Source organism: Sturnira hondurensis, unplaced genomic scaffold, assembly GCF_014824575.4.
Source record: "Sturnira hondurensis isolate 20B ecotype Veracruz unplaced genomic scaffold, ASM1482457v3 Scaffold0021354, whole genome shotgun sequence".
NCBI classification, from domain to species: domain Eukaryota; kingdom Metazoa; phylum Chordata; class Mammalia; order Chiroptera; family Phyllostomidae; genus Sturnira; species Sturnira hondurensis.
The window spans coordinates 23254058-23273170 of NW_028093985.1; the positions used below are offsets into that span (position 1 = coordinate 23254058).

General features: G+C 36.9%; 1 pseudogene; it reads left to right on the plus strand.

Moving 5' to 3' along the window:
• Positions 1-6461: 6461 nt before the first annotated feature.
• LOC118977463 (sugar transporter SWEET1-like) lies at positions 6462-7445 on the plus strand (annotated as a pseudogene).
• Positions 7446-19113: the final 11668 nt, after the last annotated feature.

A 19113-nucleotide genomic window follows, 5' to 3' on the forward strand; every position in this document is an offset into this window, starting at 1 on the left:
GAAGTACACACTTTATGGCATTATTTTGTACATTTCTCTCATCCCTGCAGTATCTGGTTACATGGCTGTGTGTGACCAGAAACAAAAATAGGAAATTATATTTTCTAATATCTTGAAGTTAGCAAGCTTGTGATTGCTAGCTTCTTTTATAGTTTAAGGAATTCAGGGTCAAAGTCCCCAAAAATGTCTTGATAATTTCCTTCAAGATCTCAAGATGATTGTTCCAGCTATAGGCCCCATGCCTTTGTTTGAAAAAGGAGGAAAGGACCAGAAGAAAAGTATTTCTGAACACATGTGTTCTTGCCATCTATTTTTTTTAGATCAAAACTTAGTAGCTTACAACAATTCCTTATCATCACATATGGTCATGTATTGACTGACTAGGCTCAGCTGGCTGTCCTTACTTGGGATCTCATGTGATTGCAGTCAGACTGTGTCGGGGCTGGAGGCTTCTGCAGGTTTAACTGGGCTCAGAGTCCAAGGTGACTCACTCTGTGGCTGAGTGGATGCTGGCTGTTGCCTGGGAGCTCGGATGAAATGCCTGCCTGTGGCTTCAGCTTCTCACAGAGCGGCAGCTGGGTTCTGAGAGGGAGCGCCCCGAGAGTTAGTGCTAAAAATGAAAGCAGGAAGGCTTTTCATGACCTGGCCTTACATATTTGAGAAGATTGCTCCTCACATTCTAGCGGTCAAGAAAATAACTAAAGTGTACTCAGATCCAGGGGAAGGAAATGAGAGCCTACTGTGTCACGTGACAAGCAAGGCATCAATACTGGCCATTTGAGGAGACCAGCACCATCTGCTGCTCTCTGGCTACCCACATGCATGCGCCTTCCCCATGGAAAATAGACTAACCTCTTCCCAATATCCCTCAAGCTGTATTTCACTATAGCTTTGGTTTAAATTGTAGGATTCATAATTTAAATCAGGTTCAAGGGAAGATGAGGATCCAATTTTTCAGGTGCAGTTTCTCAAGCATGGATTTCTCTTTAATGGAAAATTTTTGACCTAAGAGAAAATGTGCCTGCTCGATAAACTTAATAAACAATAAATATTATAGCAGTGATATAAGAGTATAAGATTTGAAAAAAAAAAAAACAATGTGAAAGGGGTGGTGTTTCAGAGGAAGCACATCACGATCACTCATCCACAGGAGTCTGACGTCTAGCTGAGCACATGTCACCAGTTTCTGACTGGAGCTGAGTTCTGCCCCCTAAGAATAATGTTCTGTGCCCCTTTCCTCTGCCCCCTGGTTTCTCACTCTGTGCTCTAAAACATCTTTTCTTTTAAAAACGGCCTGTGTTTGCTGCTGCATAGCTTCTCAGCCTACTCTCTGCCTTCAGAAGCTTGGAGTTGTCAAGGATTCTTTTTTATTTTGAACTGCCTCTGTCCCTTTTAGTCCAGTCTTGTTGGGTGGGTTTCAATTCATTAAATAAAAGCCATCCCACAATTTTTCCCCCTCGGAGAGGTTCCTCTCTGCTTTGGGCTGAGAGTCTTGATGATGTGGGATTACTCCCTTAAGGTTCTTTGGAGCCCTGTTTGCTGGTGGTGTTTGTATGTCACTCTGTGTGTACGTCACTCTGACATTTGCAGAAACCTTTGTGTCTGGTTGAAGCCCTGCTGTCACTGTTTCTGAGGTGTGAGGAACGGTGCTCTACATGCACCATAGAACTTTACCCTCCTGTTGTACGTCACTGGAAATACTCGGGGTAAGTTTTGTCCTCAGGCCGTTTCTTGTTTTGAGAAATCTTTTGCTGCCTGGGAAGACCAAAGATGATAAATAGTTCTGTTTTTGAGTCCAGTGAGTCTTAACTCTTCTTTTTCTTCTAAATTCTTCTGTAAAACTGATTTTTTTAAAAAAGCTTATTTTTTCTCTATTTGTATCTTATTCTATACATCTAACAGAAAACAATAGACACTTTCAACATTCTGCCTGGGAAATCCATAACCTGATATATCGGTTCATTAGGACCATTTTCTATTTCCTACGTTACTCCAGTTTGTCATCACTAAATGTTCGGCCACTAAGAGATTTCACATGACCCAGTTTGAAAAATTCTGATGTGTCACTTCTGCTCTATCCTATCTGCCAAACCAGTCACTAAGGCCATCCCATGAAAAGAAGAATTAGACTTCTCTTCCTGATTTGTGAAAGAACATGCCTATAAAGAAAAGGGAGGAACCTATGATGGCCATCATTGGGGATATCTACCACATAAGGAAAGTAAAATTTTTCCAGAAATCCTGAGCACACTTTAACTTTTCTCATTTGTCAGAGGTATTTCAGAATATATTAAAGGAAAAGCACATAGACTAGAAAATACGGTGCTTTATTTTTTTCTGGGCTCATTGCCAACTCACAAAAAAGTAGGTGTTCCCTTAGTAGGAAGAAGAAAATGGTTATTTGGTGGAAAATTAACATTTTCTGTAGTCTATATCTTGGCTACTTAATATTTTTTATATGTTATTCTTCCAAACAGTAGAATGTAACTGCTGCTTTTCCTATGGAGACATTCTCAAGTTCTCTTGTAGTTACTGCAGCCACCTCAAAGTTCAAGGTGTGTGATCTTCATGACAGGTAATCTCAACAATGGGCCCACTTGTAGTTCCTGCTTCTCTGGCAGTTTGTTAACCAAAAGACAAATTATATGCCTCAAAAAAAAAAAAAAAAACTTGCCCAGTGTGGAGAAGACAGATTGGCTGTTATGAAAACTTCCATTTGGGAAAAGAGGATTAAAAAAATAAAGAAAGGAACATGCATAGCAATTTTCAAATCCTGCCAATCAGGAATCCCTGAACCGGCAGCAGAGAAAGCTCTGGGTCAGCTGGTGTTTGACTCTGTCGTTCCATTTTAGTGGTCCCTGGCTCTGCCCTCTGAGACACTGCACAAATCTGTTTTCAAAAGAGATTGTCTGTGGCTGTGTGTTGAGGGACCCTAGGAGTTATTCTACAACTTTCATGGTGGAGCAATGGCAGTCACAGGATTGTGTGATCCAGACTAGGGGTTTGGCTGCTGTGCGGTTCTGCCAGAGTGTCAGTGGGTTACGTGTGTCCAGTCAGAGTCCCACGCTGGCCCTTACATTTTTCCCTATCTCCCTCCCTTCACTGAATGGCCATTGCCTTGGGGTGACTTAAAGTAATATACTTGGGGGAAGGCCAAACCTTAATCTTGTTTTTGCCTTCAGACAGGCTGCATTTGCCTGGCTTACTTTAGCAACAGTTTGCCTCTTGCTAAGGCTGCTGCTTTTGCTGCCCTTCCCATGGTTTCTATTTAGAGTAAGAAATATGGTTTTATTATTTAACTTTTTAGGTCTCTGAATTTTAGCATTCTATGACAATATAGACATCAAACTGCAGGGAGAGAGTACTTCTCTCACCAAAGTGTCATTTCCTCCTATTTGTGCTTCCACGCTTCTACATTTCACCTGAGTTCCTCTAGCTCTTACAGAATTTCCCTAAAGGTGATAATAGAGCCAGCACTAGCCAACATCCGGGTCACTATGCCCCTTTCCAATGGTACAGCCTCTGTAGTTCATTAGGTGACGATTTGACCAAATATATTTCATTGTATATAGAGAGATGTGGCCAGTTTTCCAGCATCAGTATCTCACACTGAATTTTCATCTCTCTACTTGCTTCAGTAAGTCAATCCCACATTTTAGTTTCTGTTACTTATTGCAACCTATTTCTAGTAACAGGTACTGAATCAACTATGGCACAAGAACAACGCATTTCTTACTAATTTAAGTAGCAACCGTTTGTAAAATCTACAGAAGAGCCAGAGAAAAACACTGTTCAAAGGAAACATGAATGATGCCATTCTTGTCACCTAACACTTATGATTCTAGGAACTGAATAACAGAAACTACAACTTGCCCCAGAAAAACAGACCTCTGTGAGATCTCCTTGCCAAAAGCTGACTCATTTTCCATTTTATTGACAGATCTCTGCTTTGTATTGCAATGCAGTCTGGGCATTACAGTTTTTAACTTTACAACCTCTATTTTACAGAAAGGCAAGCTAAAAAAGATGCAAGAATGGGCATCGGATAAGTGAGTATCTAGAGTCTGCTACACATAATTTTTATTCGATTGCCCTTCCTGTTGAGAAACCACATAGTGGCAAATACAACACACAGCACTCAGACTCAGTAGCGTCCATACCGTGTTAGCTGTGTGGCCTTGGATACTACTTACCTAATTTTTCTGACCCTGAGGATCCCCATTTCAAGAAATTAGGACAATACCATAATATAGGCTTACTGTGATAAAGAGAATGGGACAGTGCAAACTGGTATTTCCATAGTATCTACATGAAGACAACTCTTAAGAAGCAATAGTATGTTGCTTTGGTATGTTTGGTATTATTGCTACAATGTATGTCATCTCCGCTTTGAAGGGGTCTGTGTTAGCTTTTGTCTCAATTTGAAATTTACATTCTATTTATCTTGAAAAGGTAATTCATGGTTTTGATGTTTCTCTTTGGATTAAGGCATGGCTTGAGTACAAATAATTCTGAATATTAAAATATTAAAAGGTCTGCATGAAAATTTAAGACAAAAATTAGAAAGTATCTCAGGCCTTCATTATAATTGTTTATGGCCTCACATTCCTCTTTGGATTATGGGTGATGTTATTGAGTTGTAATATTTAGTCACTAGTTTCAAAAAATGTGTTAAGTACCTATTATGTGTTAGTGTCTACACCTAAAAGTGAGAAAACCTGACAAAACCTCCACCTACATAGAGTATATTTAAAATAAAAGATAGTGGGCCAGTACACAAACATGGGTGAAATGATTCCTCATTATAATAAGTAATCTGAAGTAAATACCCAGTTGCTATGCTAGCCAAGTATTGGTAGGGGCATGGCAAACTACTTAACAGATTTCAAGAAATATTTCTCAAAAAGGGTAGATTTAAAATGAGACCTAGAGTAATGAAAAGAGACAGATGTATGAAAAATCAGTAGGAAACTATTCCTGGGAATTAGAATCTCAAAGTTCCCTAAATAGAAACTAATTTGAACAATTAAGGAAACTGCGAAAACACCATGGTGCCTGGGGTTTAGCGAGCTAGTGAAAGAGACAAGTGCGAAGTCAGAAAGCCAACACTGGCCAGATTGTGCAGAGCTAGAAAGACCTGGCAAGAATTTGGGGGTTTAATGGAACTGAAATGCGATTGGAAAGCTATGGAAAGGTTTAAACTAGGGAAGGAGTCTCATTTAAATTCTAAAAGATCCCTCTGGCTATTATATAGAGAATAGACTGGAGAGAGTTAAGAGAAAAATTAGAGCAACCAGTTAGGATGCTTATGAATAAATAAGTGGCATATGGGGGTAAGATGGTGGCAGATGACATGGATCTACATGGATGATACCTGACAAAATTTAGACTCATAGCCAACCAACTGGGCCTACTGATGGATTGGAAGGGGGAGATAAAGAAAAGGAAGGAGTCAAAATGTGTCCCAGTTTTCTGACTTCAGTAATTGGGTCAGTTGTACTACTCTGAGATAGAGAAGGTTAATGAAAGGTTAGCTTTGAAGGTATCTTTTTGGGATAAGCAACAAATTAACATTTTGTTTTATTCATGTTTAATTAAGATTTCAGTGAGATGTATAAGCAGAGATATCAAGGAGACAGGTAGGTATGGGTCAAGAACACAGAGGGGGTGAGCTGTGCATTTGAGTGTTACCAAAATGCAGTGAGGGGTATTTAAATTTATGACTTTTATCTAGAGATTTTAAAAAATCTGTGCATTATCAACAAAAAATAGTATTCATTGTGGAGTAAAAAATGACCTGGTGAGATTGTATAGATTTAGAAAACTCACTATCTGAAGAAGCCCAATGTAAAAAATTATGAGTATTCTTGGCCTATTATCTTACAGATCACAGAAAAAGTACATATGTGTCTGTGTGAGTGATATTTAATTTTGAAAAAAATCATGGAATGGATGATGTCACTGGTCACTTAGAGACAGTGTACAGATTTAGAAGGCCCCAGATTGAGCTCTGAGACACTTGAACTTGTAAAAGTTTAGTGAAGAAGGATACACAAAAGAATTTTAAAAAGCATAAGAAGGAGAGAGAGAGGAAGAGGAAGAAAAGAGAAGGAAAGCAATAAACTGAAATAGAAGAAAAACCATGGCCAAGAGAGGAAAATATTTTATGAAGGATGGAGTGAGTAGTCCACTGTCTCAGATGCTGTTGTAAGTTTTAATAACTGCATAAAAGCATATATCGTGTTTGGAAACATGAAATTTATTGGTGGCCTTATAAGATTAGTACAAATTTAAAATGATGGAGATTTAAGCCAGAAAAAGTAAGTTGAAGACTGAATTTGAGATGAAGTAGGAGCGATATAGAAAACTTAATTTTCTTTTTCAATGAACATGAGTGAAGAAGCGGGGTCCAGACCCTGCTCCCCATGCCCAGTGTGGAGCCCACTTGGAGAGACATAGAGGTGGGCCGCGTGGCGGACACACGCCTTTCCGGAGCTGATGTGTTCTCCCTCTCAGCATCTTATCCACCAGCCTGTGAGAGCACGGCTGGGCCAGCGAGGAAGGAAAGGAGTCAGCAGGGACTGAGAAGTGGCTGCAGTCCGAGGTTGCATCCAGAACCTGAAGTTGAAGGGGCTAAAGTATTAGGGCGAGAATGACCATTTGACCTGAAGGAGCTCGGACCTCAGGCTCATGCACATGACCCAGAGAGTAGACAATGTCTAGTTCCCGCCCTTTTTCATCCGGGATGTCAACCACCTGAGCTGGCTGAGTTACAGCACCTCAAAGGGAGCCGAGGCCCTGATCATCTGCAACACTATGGGCACTGTGCTTCAGACCACAGTGTCTGGTGTGCCTGCACTACTGCCCTCTGAAACGGGCTGCACTCCCAGAGACTGCAATCCCTGCTGGGGGTCCTTCCCCTGGGTTTCGGCTACTTTTTGCTCCTGGTGCCTAACACTGAGTCCAGGCTTCAGCAACTGGGCCTCTTCTTCAGCGTTTCCATCATTAGTATGTCCCTCTCACCATTGGCTGATTGGCCCAAGTTATTCAGACTAAATCAACCTAGCATCTCTGTTTCTCACTGACTGTTGCCACCCTCTAAACGTCTGCCTCCTGGACTTTATGTGGATTTCCACTCAGAGATTCCCACATCATGGTGGCCAACATTCCAGGAATCCTGATCAGCTTCATTTAGCCTCTAGCTTTTCTGAAAGTACCATCAGGAGCAAGATAGGAACTGTCACCTCCTACAAACTGGAAGCAGTTTACATGGCCATGGGACGGCTCTTAATGCCAATGTGTTACCAAAAAGATTCAAACCAGCAGTTCAAACCAGCCTATTTCATCTGTTCCTGCTGACCAGCTACACGGATGCCATGGATTGTGGGAAAGAAAAAGAGAAAACTTTGAGAATCTGGGGACCAAATAAACAACTTCAGTTGTAAGATTGGGGGCAACTTGGAAAACGAAGCACTTATTTTTTAGACATTATATTTTTCAATTTTGGAGGTTGGTGTGAAATCTTTAGAATGTACCTTAGAATAACCTGTTCCCTACCCCGTCCTTCAAGGCTCATTCTCTATCCAGTGATTCTCAACCTGCCTGGTTTGGTGAAGGGTAGAGAGGCATACCGCCTGATCCAGAGTTATTCTCAGGCTGGTAAGGCTGGCTTAGAAAAGGTATCTAAAAGAATCAAAGCAATCTAGGAAAGACCTAGGAAGACCTTTAAAAGGACTTGGATGTTATAAAGAAGAATGTAAGTTAGGCTTCAAGAAGTACTTCCTGACAGGGTTAAAAGGACCAGAAAAATACATTTCTGTCCTGGTAGATCTTGAAAATGGGTCTTTGCCTCTTTTGGAGTAAAAAGAAGGAATACCATCAGGATGCAGAGACAAAGGTTCAGGTAACCTTAGGAAGGTGGCTGGTCTGCTTCTCACTTCTTTACAGTTGGTATAGACACAATCCCCAGTTCTGATTCTCCATTAAAGAAGAAGGAGAAGGAAGGAGGAGGAGGAGGAGGAGAAAAGAAAAAAAAACAGAAAAGGAGTCAACGTTCTTTAGAAAACAAGGATGATAGGCATCTATAATTCAAGAGGAGGGTTTGGTATTTTGTAGGAGCACAAAGTTTTCTTCAGATATAACTACAGGAACGAAGAAGTTACATGCAGACACTGATAGGATTGAAAAATTAGTAAAAGGAAAATGAGGATTTCACATCTGGCTTTGATAAGGTTATCAGTAATAATGAAGCTAAGAGAATTATAAGAAAGTCTGTTTAAAAAAAGATGGCATAAAATCACAATTTGAGTCACTAGAGAAGAAAAATTAGAAGGTAAGATAGGGGATTACTCAGTGCTCAGGAGTACAAAGTGTTTATTCAAAGTTATTGTTCGTAATTTGTAAGGAAAATGAGGTACATAATTACTTGCTAGTTAGTATCTTAGGTTCCTCACAATACTTTGGGTCACAGTAAGACAAAGTGCAAAATCAACCAGAAAGGAATATTTATTTTCTCAAGTAAAAAATAAAAAAATCCTAGCATTGCATCACTCGAGTTGTTTGAGTCAATGGTTCACGGTAATCCAAGTTCATGAAACTGTCTCTTGGCTATTCTTGAAGTGTTTGCCTTTTCTAGGACTAACTCTCCTAATTGATGCAAAATAGCCACTATAGTTTTAGTAGCAGGTGTAGACATCTAACCAAAGACAATAGACCATAACTCCATTATCTCTTTGTGAGTGTGAAGAAACTTGTTTTAGAAGCCGCTTCCCAGTGAGTGGAATGGGAAACCATGGTTGGCTTAGTGTAAGCAGAAAACTACATCTGGGATTGAGTCAGCCTCCCCTGTATTACTTGGCATGGCTATAAGGAAATAATAACAATAATAATAATAATAATAATAATAATCGAATTCTGTCTGAAAGGAAATGGGGAGTGACTTTTGTGTAGACATTAAACTATTTATGTTACAGTTGAGTGGAACTGGGTTTAGGTTTTGCCAAATGGGTGCAAAAGAAAGAATGGAAGACAAGACATTTAGGAGTGTTTTCAAATGAAATAATAAAAATAATATATAATTTAACCATGGAATTTAAGATAAATGAAAATGTAGTAATCTTGATGGATTGTGAGAAAATGAAAATATCAATGGGTTGATCATCTTTAATAAATTGAAGGATCACAGAATTAATGAAGATATTATTAAAAATAATCTTTCCAGATGGAAAATGGTTTGGGGTTGTGAGGTATTTGAAATTGCAATTGTGAAGATAGTCCGCTTTGTGGTGTTAATTCTGGTTAATTTTTGATATTCCTCTTGTTATGATGGGATGTGGTTTTGAAAAATTGGTCATAGGGCCCAAGACCATTTTTCCAATAGGCTACAAAAATTGGGCTGGAAGACACCTTTCAACTCTTACAGAGCAGAGATCACTTTCAAAATGCAGTTAAGATTTTTCAGGTGTCTCAGTTAATAATAGTGGGAAATAAATACATATTTAATGAGAATTGTAAAAATGATATAAGATACATTCTATATAGAATGTATGAAAAATGTTTATCTATGTAGACATAAAAGTATAGTGTATAAATAAATCACCATGGGCTTAATGGACCTATTCTGTAGTTTGTCACCAATACAATCCCTTTAAAACATAAAAGTGATTATACAAAATTTGTTGTTAATTAAAGAGAATTAGAAATAGTGAGGATATTTGGTGCGTTAGTTACCAGGAAGAGACCTCTAATAGACTGCATTTCTTAGTGGAGATCCACATTTTATTTTCTGTTCATTTCTTTCATCTTTGTACCCGAGCAGCCTTTGGCCCCTAGCGTGCTCCCCTGCAGAGTGAGTGCGGCCAGACTCCACAGCACAGCTGTGTCTGGCCATCAAAGACGAGTGGCTCATGTGCTTTAAGTTCGTCTTTCCATGGCTAACAGGCCCCGTTTTATGCAAAAATATCTGTTGGCTGAGTGTGTTCGTAAACATAGTTGCCCCCTACTTGTTCTCCATCCCCTTCATCTAAAAAGCTTTAAAAAACCATTACTGTCTCTAAAGCTTAGGGAAAAGGCAGCCTCATTGGGTAAGCCCTCTCATGTATGTCAGTTAAATTCTATGCCAAGATACATTAATTATTTATGAACTTTGGATTTTTAAAATGCTTCACTTTGAACAAAAATATTCATTTCTACGCCCATTGTCCTTAGACTTAAAAAGGGAAAGAGTGAGTAGATGGCACAGGAAAAATTAAAGCAAGGATACATCTAAAACACAAGAAATTTTTAATGGGTCAGGAAAAATTAAAGCAAGGATACATCTAAAACACAAGAAATTTTTAATGGGTAGTTTCATAAAGAAATATTAAATAAAGAATAAAGTATTTATATAAGGTAAAAGATAGGTTTTCTGAAATTAACCTTGTCATTTTTCATATTTATATAATTGGTTTTACTACTTTTGCTTTTGGAAATTTCAATCAATACAATTCATTAGTGATTTAATGATCACTTATTACATGAAGAGCAGAAAGATGAGGCACTGGGAAATAAAAATGAGAGTAATTTTTTCAGTCCTCAAAGAGCTTAGATTACATACAGTGTTTTAAAAGCAGTGGTGTCCAGTAAGTTTTTAATTGCATAAATCCTGTAGGTTTTGTTGCAAAATATCTTTTTAATACATAGTTCACAACAGCAATTTATAAATTAATTTTTTTCTAAAGATACACACATCAAAAAGCCATTATCAAAGATTCAAACTCAGAAAAACTAGCCACAATGTACAAGACTACACCGGATGTCATCTTTGTATTTGGGTTTAGAACCCATTTTGGTGGTGGCAAGACAACTAAATTTGGCACAATATACGTGAAGAAACCTGAACCTAAACAGACTTGCAAGACATGGCCTGTATGAGAAGACAACTTCAAGAAAATAGGAGTGCAAGAATAGCATGAGCATAGTCAGGGGGACTTGGAAAGGCCAGGTTTGGTACGGGCAGAAGTGAGCTGAAGATTAGACAACAGAAGGGGTAAAGATTCTGCAGTAACTCTATCTGTGGTGGTTGTGCAGATGTTCAGGAAAGGATTAATAGACTAGAAACTTTTATGCAAAATATATTAAAATTAAATAAAAAATAAAAATATGATACCATTTCTAGGGGGATCTCAGCCAGCTGCGGCTGGTATTTCCCAGGGACGACACAGTTCCTACTCCACATCCTTCCCGGGAATCCAGATACGCAGGCACATGCCGTCAGCTAACATGGAGGCACCGGGATGACAGCTCTTTTCGATCCCTTCCTTATCTGACACCAGGAGAAGGCCTCCCTCCTTGCTGCCTCCTTTATCAGCACCTGTCTAAGGGGGGCCCACCTGCTAAGGAAGGCAGCGCGGCCTTGGGCAGAAACAGCTCCATTCACTTTTATAGTGGCTGCCTGTATGACACGTGCTACTGCGTTCCCAGTTACGGTGATTACATAAAGTTCCTTTAAAAAAGGTATTTGTTTATTTATGGTTTAAAAATTTTTTCATCACCATTTATCCCCCCATACCCTTTTGCACCACAACCCACACCCAGCTGCCCCCTGCAGTCATCACACTGTTGTCTTTATTCATGAGTTACAAATATATTCAAATAAATAGACCAAAGCAAAAAGGCAAAAAAAAATGCAAGCTCATTCTTTCTTGATACTACACTCTATTGCTCTGATTTACCTCATATTTCTCTTAGACTTTTTAAAGGAATATACATGTAGGTTGGCAAATTTCTACTGGTTTTTAATCAATTTATTTCTTTTATATTCATTGGCGTTTTCATATCGCCACCAACTTAGTACCCTTTACACATTTCATTAATGTGCTGATCTGTCAGGTCATTAATGGAACCATAAAGACGTTAACAAATAATTTACTGCTTTGCTTGAAAGAGCCCAAGTTATTTGGCCCTGGGGGCACGATGGAAACCCCATCTGCCGATCAAATGGATGCCAAACGAAGCAGCATGCTTAAGATCCAGGGTCTAGCCTTGGCGCGTCATGAAAAAGCAAAAGCATTATTTTTACGCCCGAAGCAATAGAGTGGACAGGCTAAACAATATCTTAATTATATGTTTTTAGGTACTTTGCCAGTTAACACCGACTCTGTTTTTGACTGTGAAAGTCAAATATGACCATTCAAATTTCAACTTTTTATCTTGTATTCTGAAATACGCATGTGTTTATCACAAACACTTCATAAAATATAAATTTACAGTAAAAATTAAAATAACTTGATTTTCTATTACTGGAACATGTTGTATAGAGACATGTACTCAAATATGTTAATGTATTACTACACATATATAAAATGTAGTATAAATGGCTATTTAAAATTTTAAATTAATATATGTTGTTTTGTCAAAGTCCTCAACATAATTATTTTTACCGACTACATACACCCTATTTTGTGAAATAGTGTAATTTATTTAATTAAACCTTATTGTCAGTCATTCATTTATAATTTTTTATAAAGAATGCTAAAATAAATCTACTTGTATATATAATCTTTGGATAGATTTCACTGTTCAGGAAAATTATATCAGTTATGACATTAGATTAGATACACTAGAATAACTGTTCTTCTACACATACATGGAAGTTGTCATAATGCTAAAAAAAATAGTGACATAATGCTAAAAAAAATACATGAATAGCCCTGGCTGGTATGGTTTGGTGGATTGAGCACCAGCCTGTGAACCAAAGGGTCACCAGTTCAATTACCATTCAGGCACATGTCTGGCATATGACTTAGGAGTCCCCAGTAGGGGCCACATGAGGGGCAAACACACAGTGATGTTTCTCTCCCTCTCTTTCCCCTTCCCTTCCCCTCTGTCTAAAAATAAAGAAATAAAATCTTAAAAACAATACCTGAACAAAACTTTGGGAAATCACAAAAATGAAGTTCTATGGCTTCAGTGATGCTGGGCTCAGAAGCAGGAGTTGACTCTAAAATCTTGACCCTTGCATTTGAACAGAGACAGCATGTCTACATGAATGCAGTAGGTAACGTTTTGCCCACTTGTAGGAGAAACGTACTGCTTGTATGTGGTAGAAGAAATGACAGCACAACTCAGATCCTGGCCAAGCCACATGCCAGTTTTAAGACAGGAATGCTGTACTGTCATCTAGAGTTCTGAACACTTATGGATGACCTATCTCTGAGCTCTGGATCCCTGAGCTGTGCTGAGATGACCTCAGAAAACACTGCACAGAAAGGGGTGATATGGTAGAAGTGAGAAACAAAGCAGGATTAGCTTTTCAATTAAGATTTGCTGACACAAAGTACAAGAACTTTTCTTTTTCACATAACAGAACAGGGGTGGGAATTTTAGTGTAATGCTGGCTTTCAAACGTACAGTTGTTCAGTGACCTGGACCCGTATGTAGTTCTTCCGTCTTCAGCTCTTGGCTTCAAAAATTGCTCTAATCAACATTTTAAAGGCCATGGGAAAATGAAAAGAGCTTAAGAAAGCATGAGTAATATCTAAGATTAGCAGACTCAAATGAATTATAGAATAAAAGTGTTCACTTGTTAATAAATAACAGGGTAATATAAAATTAAGCAAATATTGGAATTAAAATGTAACAGTTGATATAGTAAATTTCAATAGAAAAGCTCTACAGTAGATTGGGCATATGCAAACATATAATTAATGTAAAACTGATATAATCACTCAGAATTTTAGAACAGAAATAGAAGAATATTCAACAAGTGTGTAATTGAATTTCTAGGGGCAGTACAGAGAGGTAATTGGAGAGAAATACAAGTCAAAGTTATAATGGCTAAAACTTTTGAGAATTGAAGAAAGTTGAGAGTACTAAATTAAATAATAAATCAAAGCATGTGGAATAAAACATAAAATGTACATTTCATATATTCTAATAAAGCTACTTAGTGTCAAGGACAAATAGAAAAATGCATAACTATGAAAGAAAAAAGAATGATTACTAAAAACTGAACAGTGAATCATAGAAGACCTCGTATATAATGAAAATGTCTGAAAATAATAGAATTATATTTTATGACTGCTGAGGGGAAATTGTTATGAAACAAATTCTTTATCCAGCTAATTTTTTGCTCAAAAGTGAAAGTAAAGTATGTGTTAATATATAAGCAAAATAGCAAAATATGGTAGGAGTTTAAAGGCTTTGGAAAGTCTAAGAGGAAACTATTAGAAGATGTGCTTCAACAATAACAACAAAAAAAAGTGATACCAGGAGAGAGAAGAAAGCAAGCAAAAATGGTGAAAAAATTAATTGGTAATCTAGGTTGTTAAATACAAATAAGTTTAAGTGTAGAAGTAGAAGATGGAAGAATGAGGTGTATGGGGGAGAGGTAAAGTATATTTATGTGTTGGCTTTGAAGGTTGTCAGAAAACATTTAATGTTAATAAGTTTGTTCAATATACAAAGCTAATAATTGCAATTAGAATAGAACTTATAACTTAATGATGAATAATAGAGAGGAAGGAGGAACTTAAGAATTTAAAAAAAAGATGAAAGGAAAATAAAGACAGGATAGTATATATGAAAAACTGCAAAACTAAGACCAAAGATATATTAGTATTAAGTTTAACAATAAAAATAGATGCAATCAATGTATTGTTTATGAGGCCCTGACAAGGTAGCTCGGCTGTTAAGAGTATTGTCCCAATGTCTCAAGGTTGTTCAATACCCAGTTAGGGCACATAGAAGAATCGACCAATGAACGTGTAAATAAGTGGAACAATAAATTGATGTCTCTCTCTCTCTCTCACCTCTCCACTATACCTCTAAAATCAACCAATAACAATAAATAAATAAACTTATTGTTTATAAAATTAAAAGATTAAAATTATATAAATACAATTATCTCCTCTTCACAAGGAACATCTACATTAAAATAATAAAAAGAGGGTCAAAATAAAATGTTAGAAAAGGATTCAGTAGACAAGGACTAACAGAGAAAGGTAGCAGTAAATGAAAAATAGGATTTAAGACTCATTAAGTGGAATATAAATGTAAGAGATTACTAGAAATTAAAGGAAGATATTAATCATAAACTTGCAGGTACCTAAAACATAACCCAGAAAAACACAAGGTAAAAATCTGAGAGAATTACAGAAGGTAAAAACAAAACCATATCAGGTTTTCTATAGGGTAAGGTCCACAGTTTTGAGTATGTAAAACACAGAGTTTATTCATGAATGATTATTTATTATTTAGTGTACTATTTTCCATACAAACAACTATAAACCTACTTTTGTTCCACTCTGTATATTCGTTTCTAAAATCAAAATAAAAGGTAACATTTTTTTTTCTTATTTGGTCAGTATTACAGTGAATTGGCGGTATGAAAGACCCTATAACTTCAAAACAACTACATCACAGATGTGACACACTCTTAGAGGCACTGTTGGTCTCCTATGAGGCTATCATTACTCCAGGTCAGTATCTCCAAAGATGACCCCTCCTAACAAGCGAGCAAACATGACAGGAACTGGTGTCAGTGATGCAGGCATCAGGTAGTGTCACAATAGGTGGCAGTAGCTAAGAAGCTGTCTGAATACCAAGCGGTCAGCCAGAACTGAGGACAAGAACGGAGGCTGGTACTTTTTGGTAAAACTGCTCACATGAAAATGGATGGAGTGCCACCCATGGGGAGAGCGCTTCCTAGCCACCCAAAGGAGCAGAAGCAGATTTTAACTTGAGGAAGGCTTTTCCAATTTCAGTCCACAGGACTCCCACAGATTAAAGGAAATCAATGAGCTCATAATCAAGATATCAAAATATAGGAATTCTCAAAGCCACATGTATAAGAGTCAGTAAAGATAAAACAGTGTGTTTAGACTACTAAGGGTTTACCAGAAGGTAATTTAGAGGACTTAGGAGGCTTTGTATAAAATGGCAAAAAGAAAAAAAAGGACAATCGCAAAGGTGAATCAGGTTATTTGACTTAGAGTGGTGAGCGCACAGTGCAGTATATAGATCCTGTGGCATAGAAATGTTATCTGGAAACCTTCATAATCTTATTAAACAATGCTACCTCAATAAATAGTTTGATAAAATAATGGTTTAACCCAATTTTAATTCTTCTATTCCTCCCTAACTTTTTGAAACCCCTTATTTTACCATTGTGTTAGTTGCCTCCTCTTGTATTGCTTTCTCAACAGTAAGCCACAAATTCTTAATCAGAAGAAAAAGGCAAAACAGTCAAAAAAAAAAATAAAAATGAGCCCTGGCTGGTGTAGCTCAGTGGATTGAGTGTGGGCCTGCAAACCACACAATCACGGTTCGATTCCCAGTCAGGGCACATGCCTGGGTTGCAGGCCATTTCCCAGCAGGGGACTCACAAGAAGCGGCCATACATTGATATTTTTCTCCTTCTCTCCTTCTCTTCCTCTCTAAAGATAAATACATAAATAAATAAATAAATAAATAGCTTTTTTTTAATGAGCTAGAAAAAATGATTTATAGAAATGTATGGGCATATTCGAAAAAAATGAAACTGATAGAAAAATTTTTAGGACTAGAAAAATCAATATATTAAGCAGCAAAATACACACAGCTAAAATATATTTCAAATACATTTGAAAAAATTACCTGGTTATGAAGTTCTGAACATTTTTTGAAGTATAGCTAACAGAATTTGCCCATGATTTGGACACAGTTTGTGTAAAAAAGAGAGAGAAGTCAGGAATAACAAACAACAAGGTGTTTTGCTTTGGCAAATGGAAGAATGGAAATTATGTTTAACTTGGAGTTGAAGGAAGACTACCAGTATTTCAATTCAAAATGTAAGTTTGATATATCTTTTGGACATTGTCATTATTAAATAAATATGCAGTCAGGGAATGTCTGAAGATCAGAAATGCACTTCGGAGTCCTCAGCCAGAAGGAGATGTTTAAAGCATATGATGAAACATGAAGACAAAGGGTGGCGAAGAGAGAAGTTTCCGAGATCAAGTCTTGGACCATTCTAACACTGATAGCTAAGAGAGCAGAGAAAGGAAAAGGACGCTGGAACTTTTGAATAGGATGCAATTATATCTAAATATGCTAAGAAGAGTAACTTAGAAATATTGAGTTTGATTTTAGGCTTTATTCTAACAGGATGGTTAGCCTTGGGCAAGTTAGTCATTCTAAGAAATTCTTTCCTAGTTCTTCCCATAGTTAGTCAGATACAGCCATATTTAGGCCAAATTTCGGTGCCACTTCCCCGCAAAAGTCTCTCCCTTGTGCATTTCCACCCATCATTCAGCCCCGTAGTTACTCCTTATTAATGTTTTATTTCATTTGCTTAATCCCAGCCTAAAATTACGTTATGTATTTACTTATTATATTAATTGCATATCTCCTTCTCAACCACCAGCAACACAGAAATATAGTGAAAAAAGTAGGCTTATGTTGCACATATGAAAACAATGTAATAATTAATAAATAATGTTACAAGTTGCATGTACTCACAACGATGAGCCTATTTTGCCCATCCCTGTGCAGTATAAATCTGCCCAATTTTTACTGCACATCATTTTTTATTTGCTTGTTTTTTGCCTTGTTTATTAGTTTGTACTCAGATCCTAGCATGGTATGTAGCATATATAACAGGATTCACAAATACCATGAAGTAATTGAATAGATTTCCCAAGAATAAGAAACATTGAATTTAAAACTTGCTTGTATCTTAATGGACAGTTTACTAGCTAAGCAAATTACTTAGATTCTTAGGCAGAATTAAACATTTAGTATGTTGCTTAAACATGCTCCTCAATAGCCTGAGAGAAAATAATTTAATATTTTTAGAAGTACCCTTTTCGTGAATTATTTGTGTATTCCTTGTCATTTCTAAACATATCTACTTGTACCCATTAGGTCCATGTAGTTTCAAACATTGAGCAAAGATTTGCATGCCATCTGCATAGGAGAAACAACAGCTCTAGAGAGGTTATTGGATATTAATTATCCATCCCACAAGCATGCACTCATGCACATACACACACACAGGCACTCACACATGTGCATATATTATGCTTTTCCCTTTGCATTTTGAAATGTGCTCCAGTCATAGGTTCAGATGAATCACTTCTACATACCTTTAGAATTGAAATGTTATTACATGTACCATGTCTAAATTTCTAAGAAAAATTTACATTTCTAATTCAAAATTTCTTTGAATTGCTCCTATCCCCTGTCCCCTTTTGCCACATATATTCAGAATTACTGAAACTTTGTGTTTATTTGTAATATAATCATAACAAGGAATTTCTGTCATCTCTCCTATTTTTGCTGATCTGTCTCTGTAAAGACATGGGAAAGAAACAGAAACAACTTCTGAGGACTGGAATTTCCTGAAATTATAGATGTAAATATGTACATTTTATTTTTACAAGAACTCAGAGAAACAAGAATTTTATTAAGCTATGATAATCAGAAATCTTTAAAAATATTTAAATTAAAAAATAAATAAAACACAAACAAGCAAAAGAGAAAAAAGTGAGACAATTCTCACAGGAAATCGAAACATTCTCATGAGGAAACCATACGCTTTCTTAGCAAAGATTGTAAACGACATATTTGCAGCTTCCTAAGCGACCACCCAGTAACAGAGACTTCATCTTGGCTTTTAGAGCTAAATAAACTATGGGAACACTCGTACTCCCTTTCATGTCCTTGCCATAGATTTACGATCTCTTCGTGCCAGAATAAAAAAGCCTTTTAATTTGCCAATGAATTTAACAGTCTCTGATTGTATTGTTTATTGGAAATAGACAAATTCAGTATGAAGGATAAATCTTTTAGAATTCTCTTCTGTAATCTACTTTGAACAGATACACAGTATCTGTTATTAATTTTTCAAAGTATACCCCTAGCATAATACAAATATCAATTTTTCTTATTTTTATATTAGACTGTTTATTAAAGTAGTTGTAATTATTATGTGACTTTATTTTTAAGCTATTATAATTTTATTATAGAGTTAATATTTTTTTAGGTTTTATTTATTTATTTTTAGAAAGATGGGAAGGGAGGGGGAGGAAGAGAAAGAGAAACCTCAGTGTGCAAGAGATGTATCAACCAGTTGCCTCCTGCATGCCCCCAACT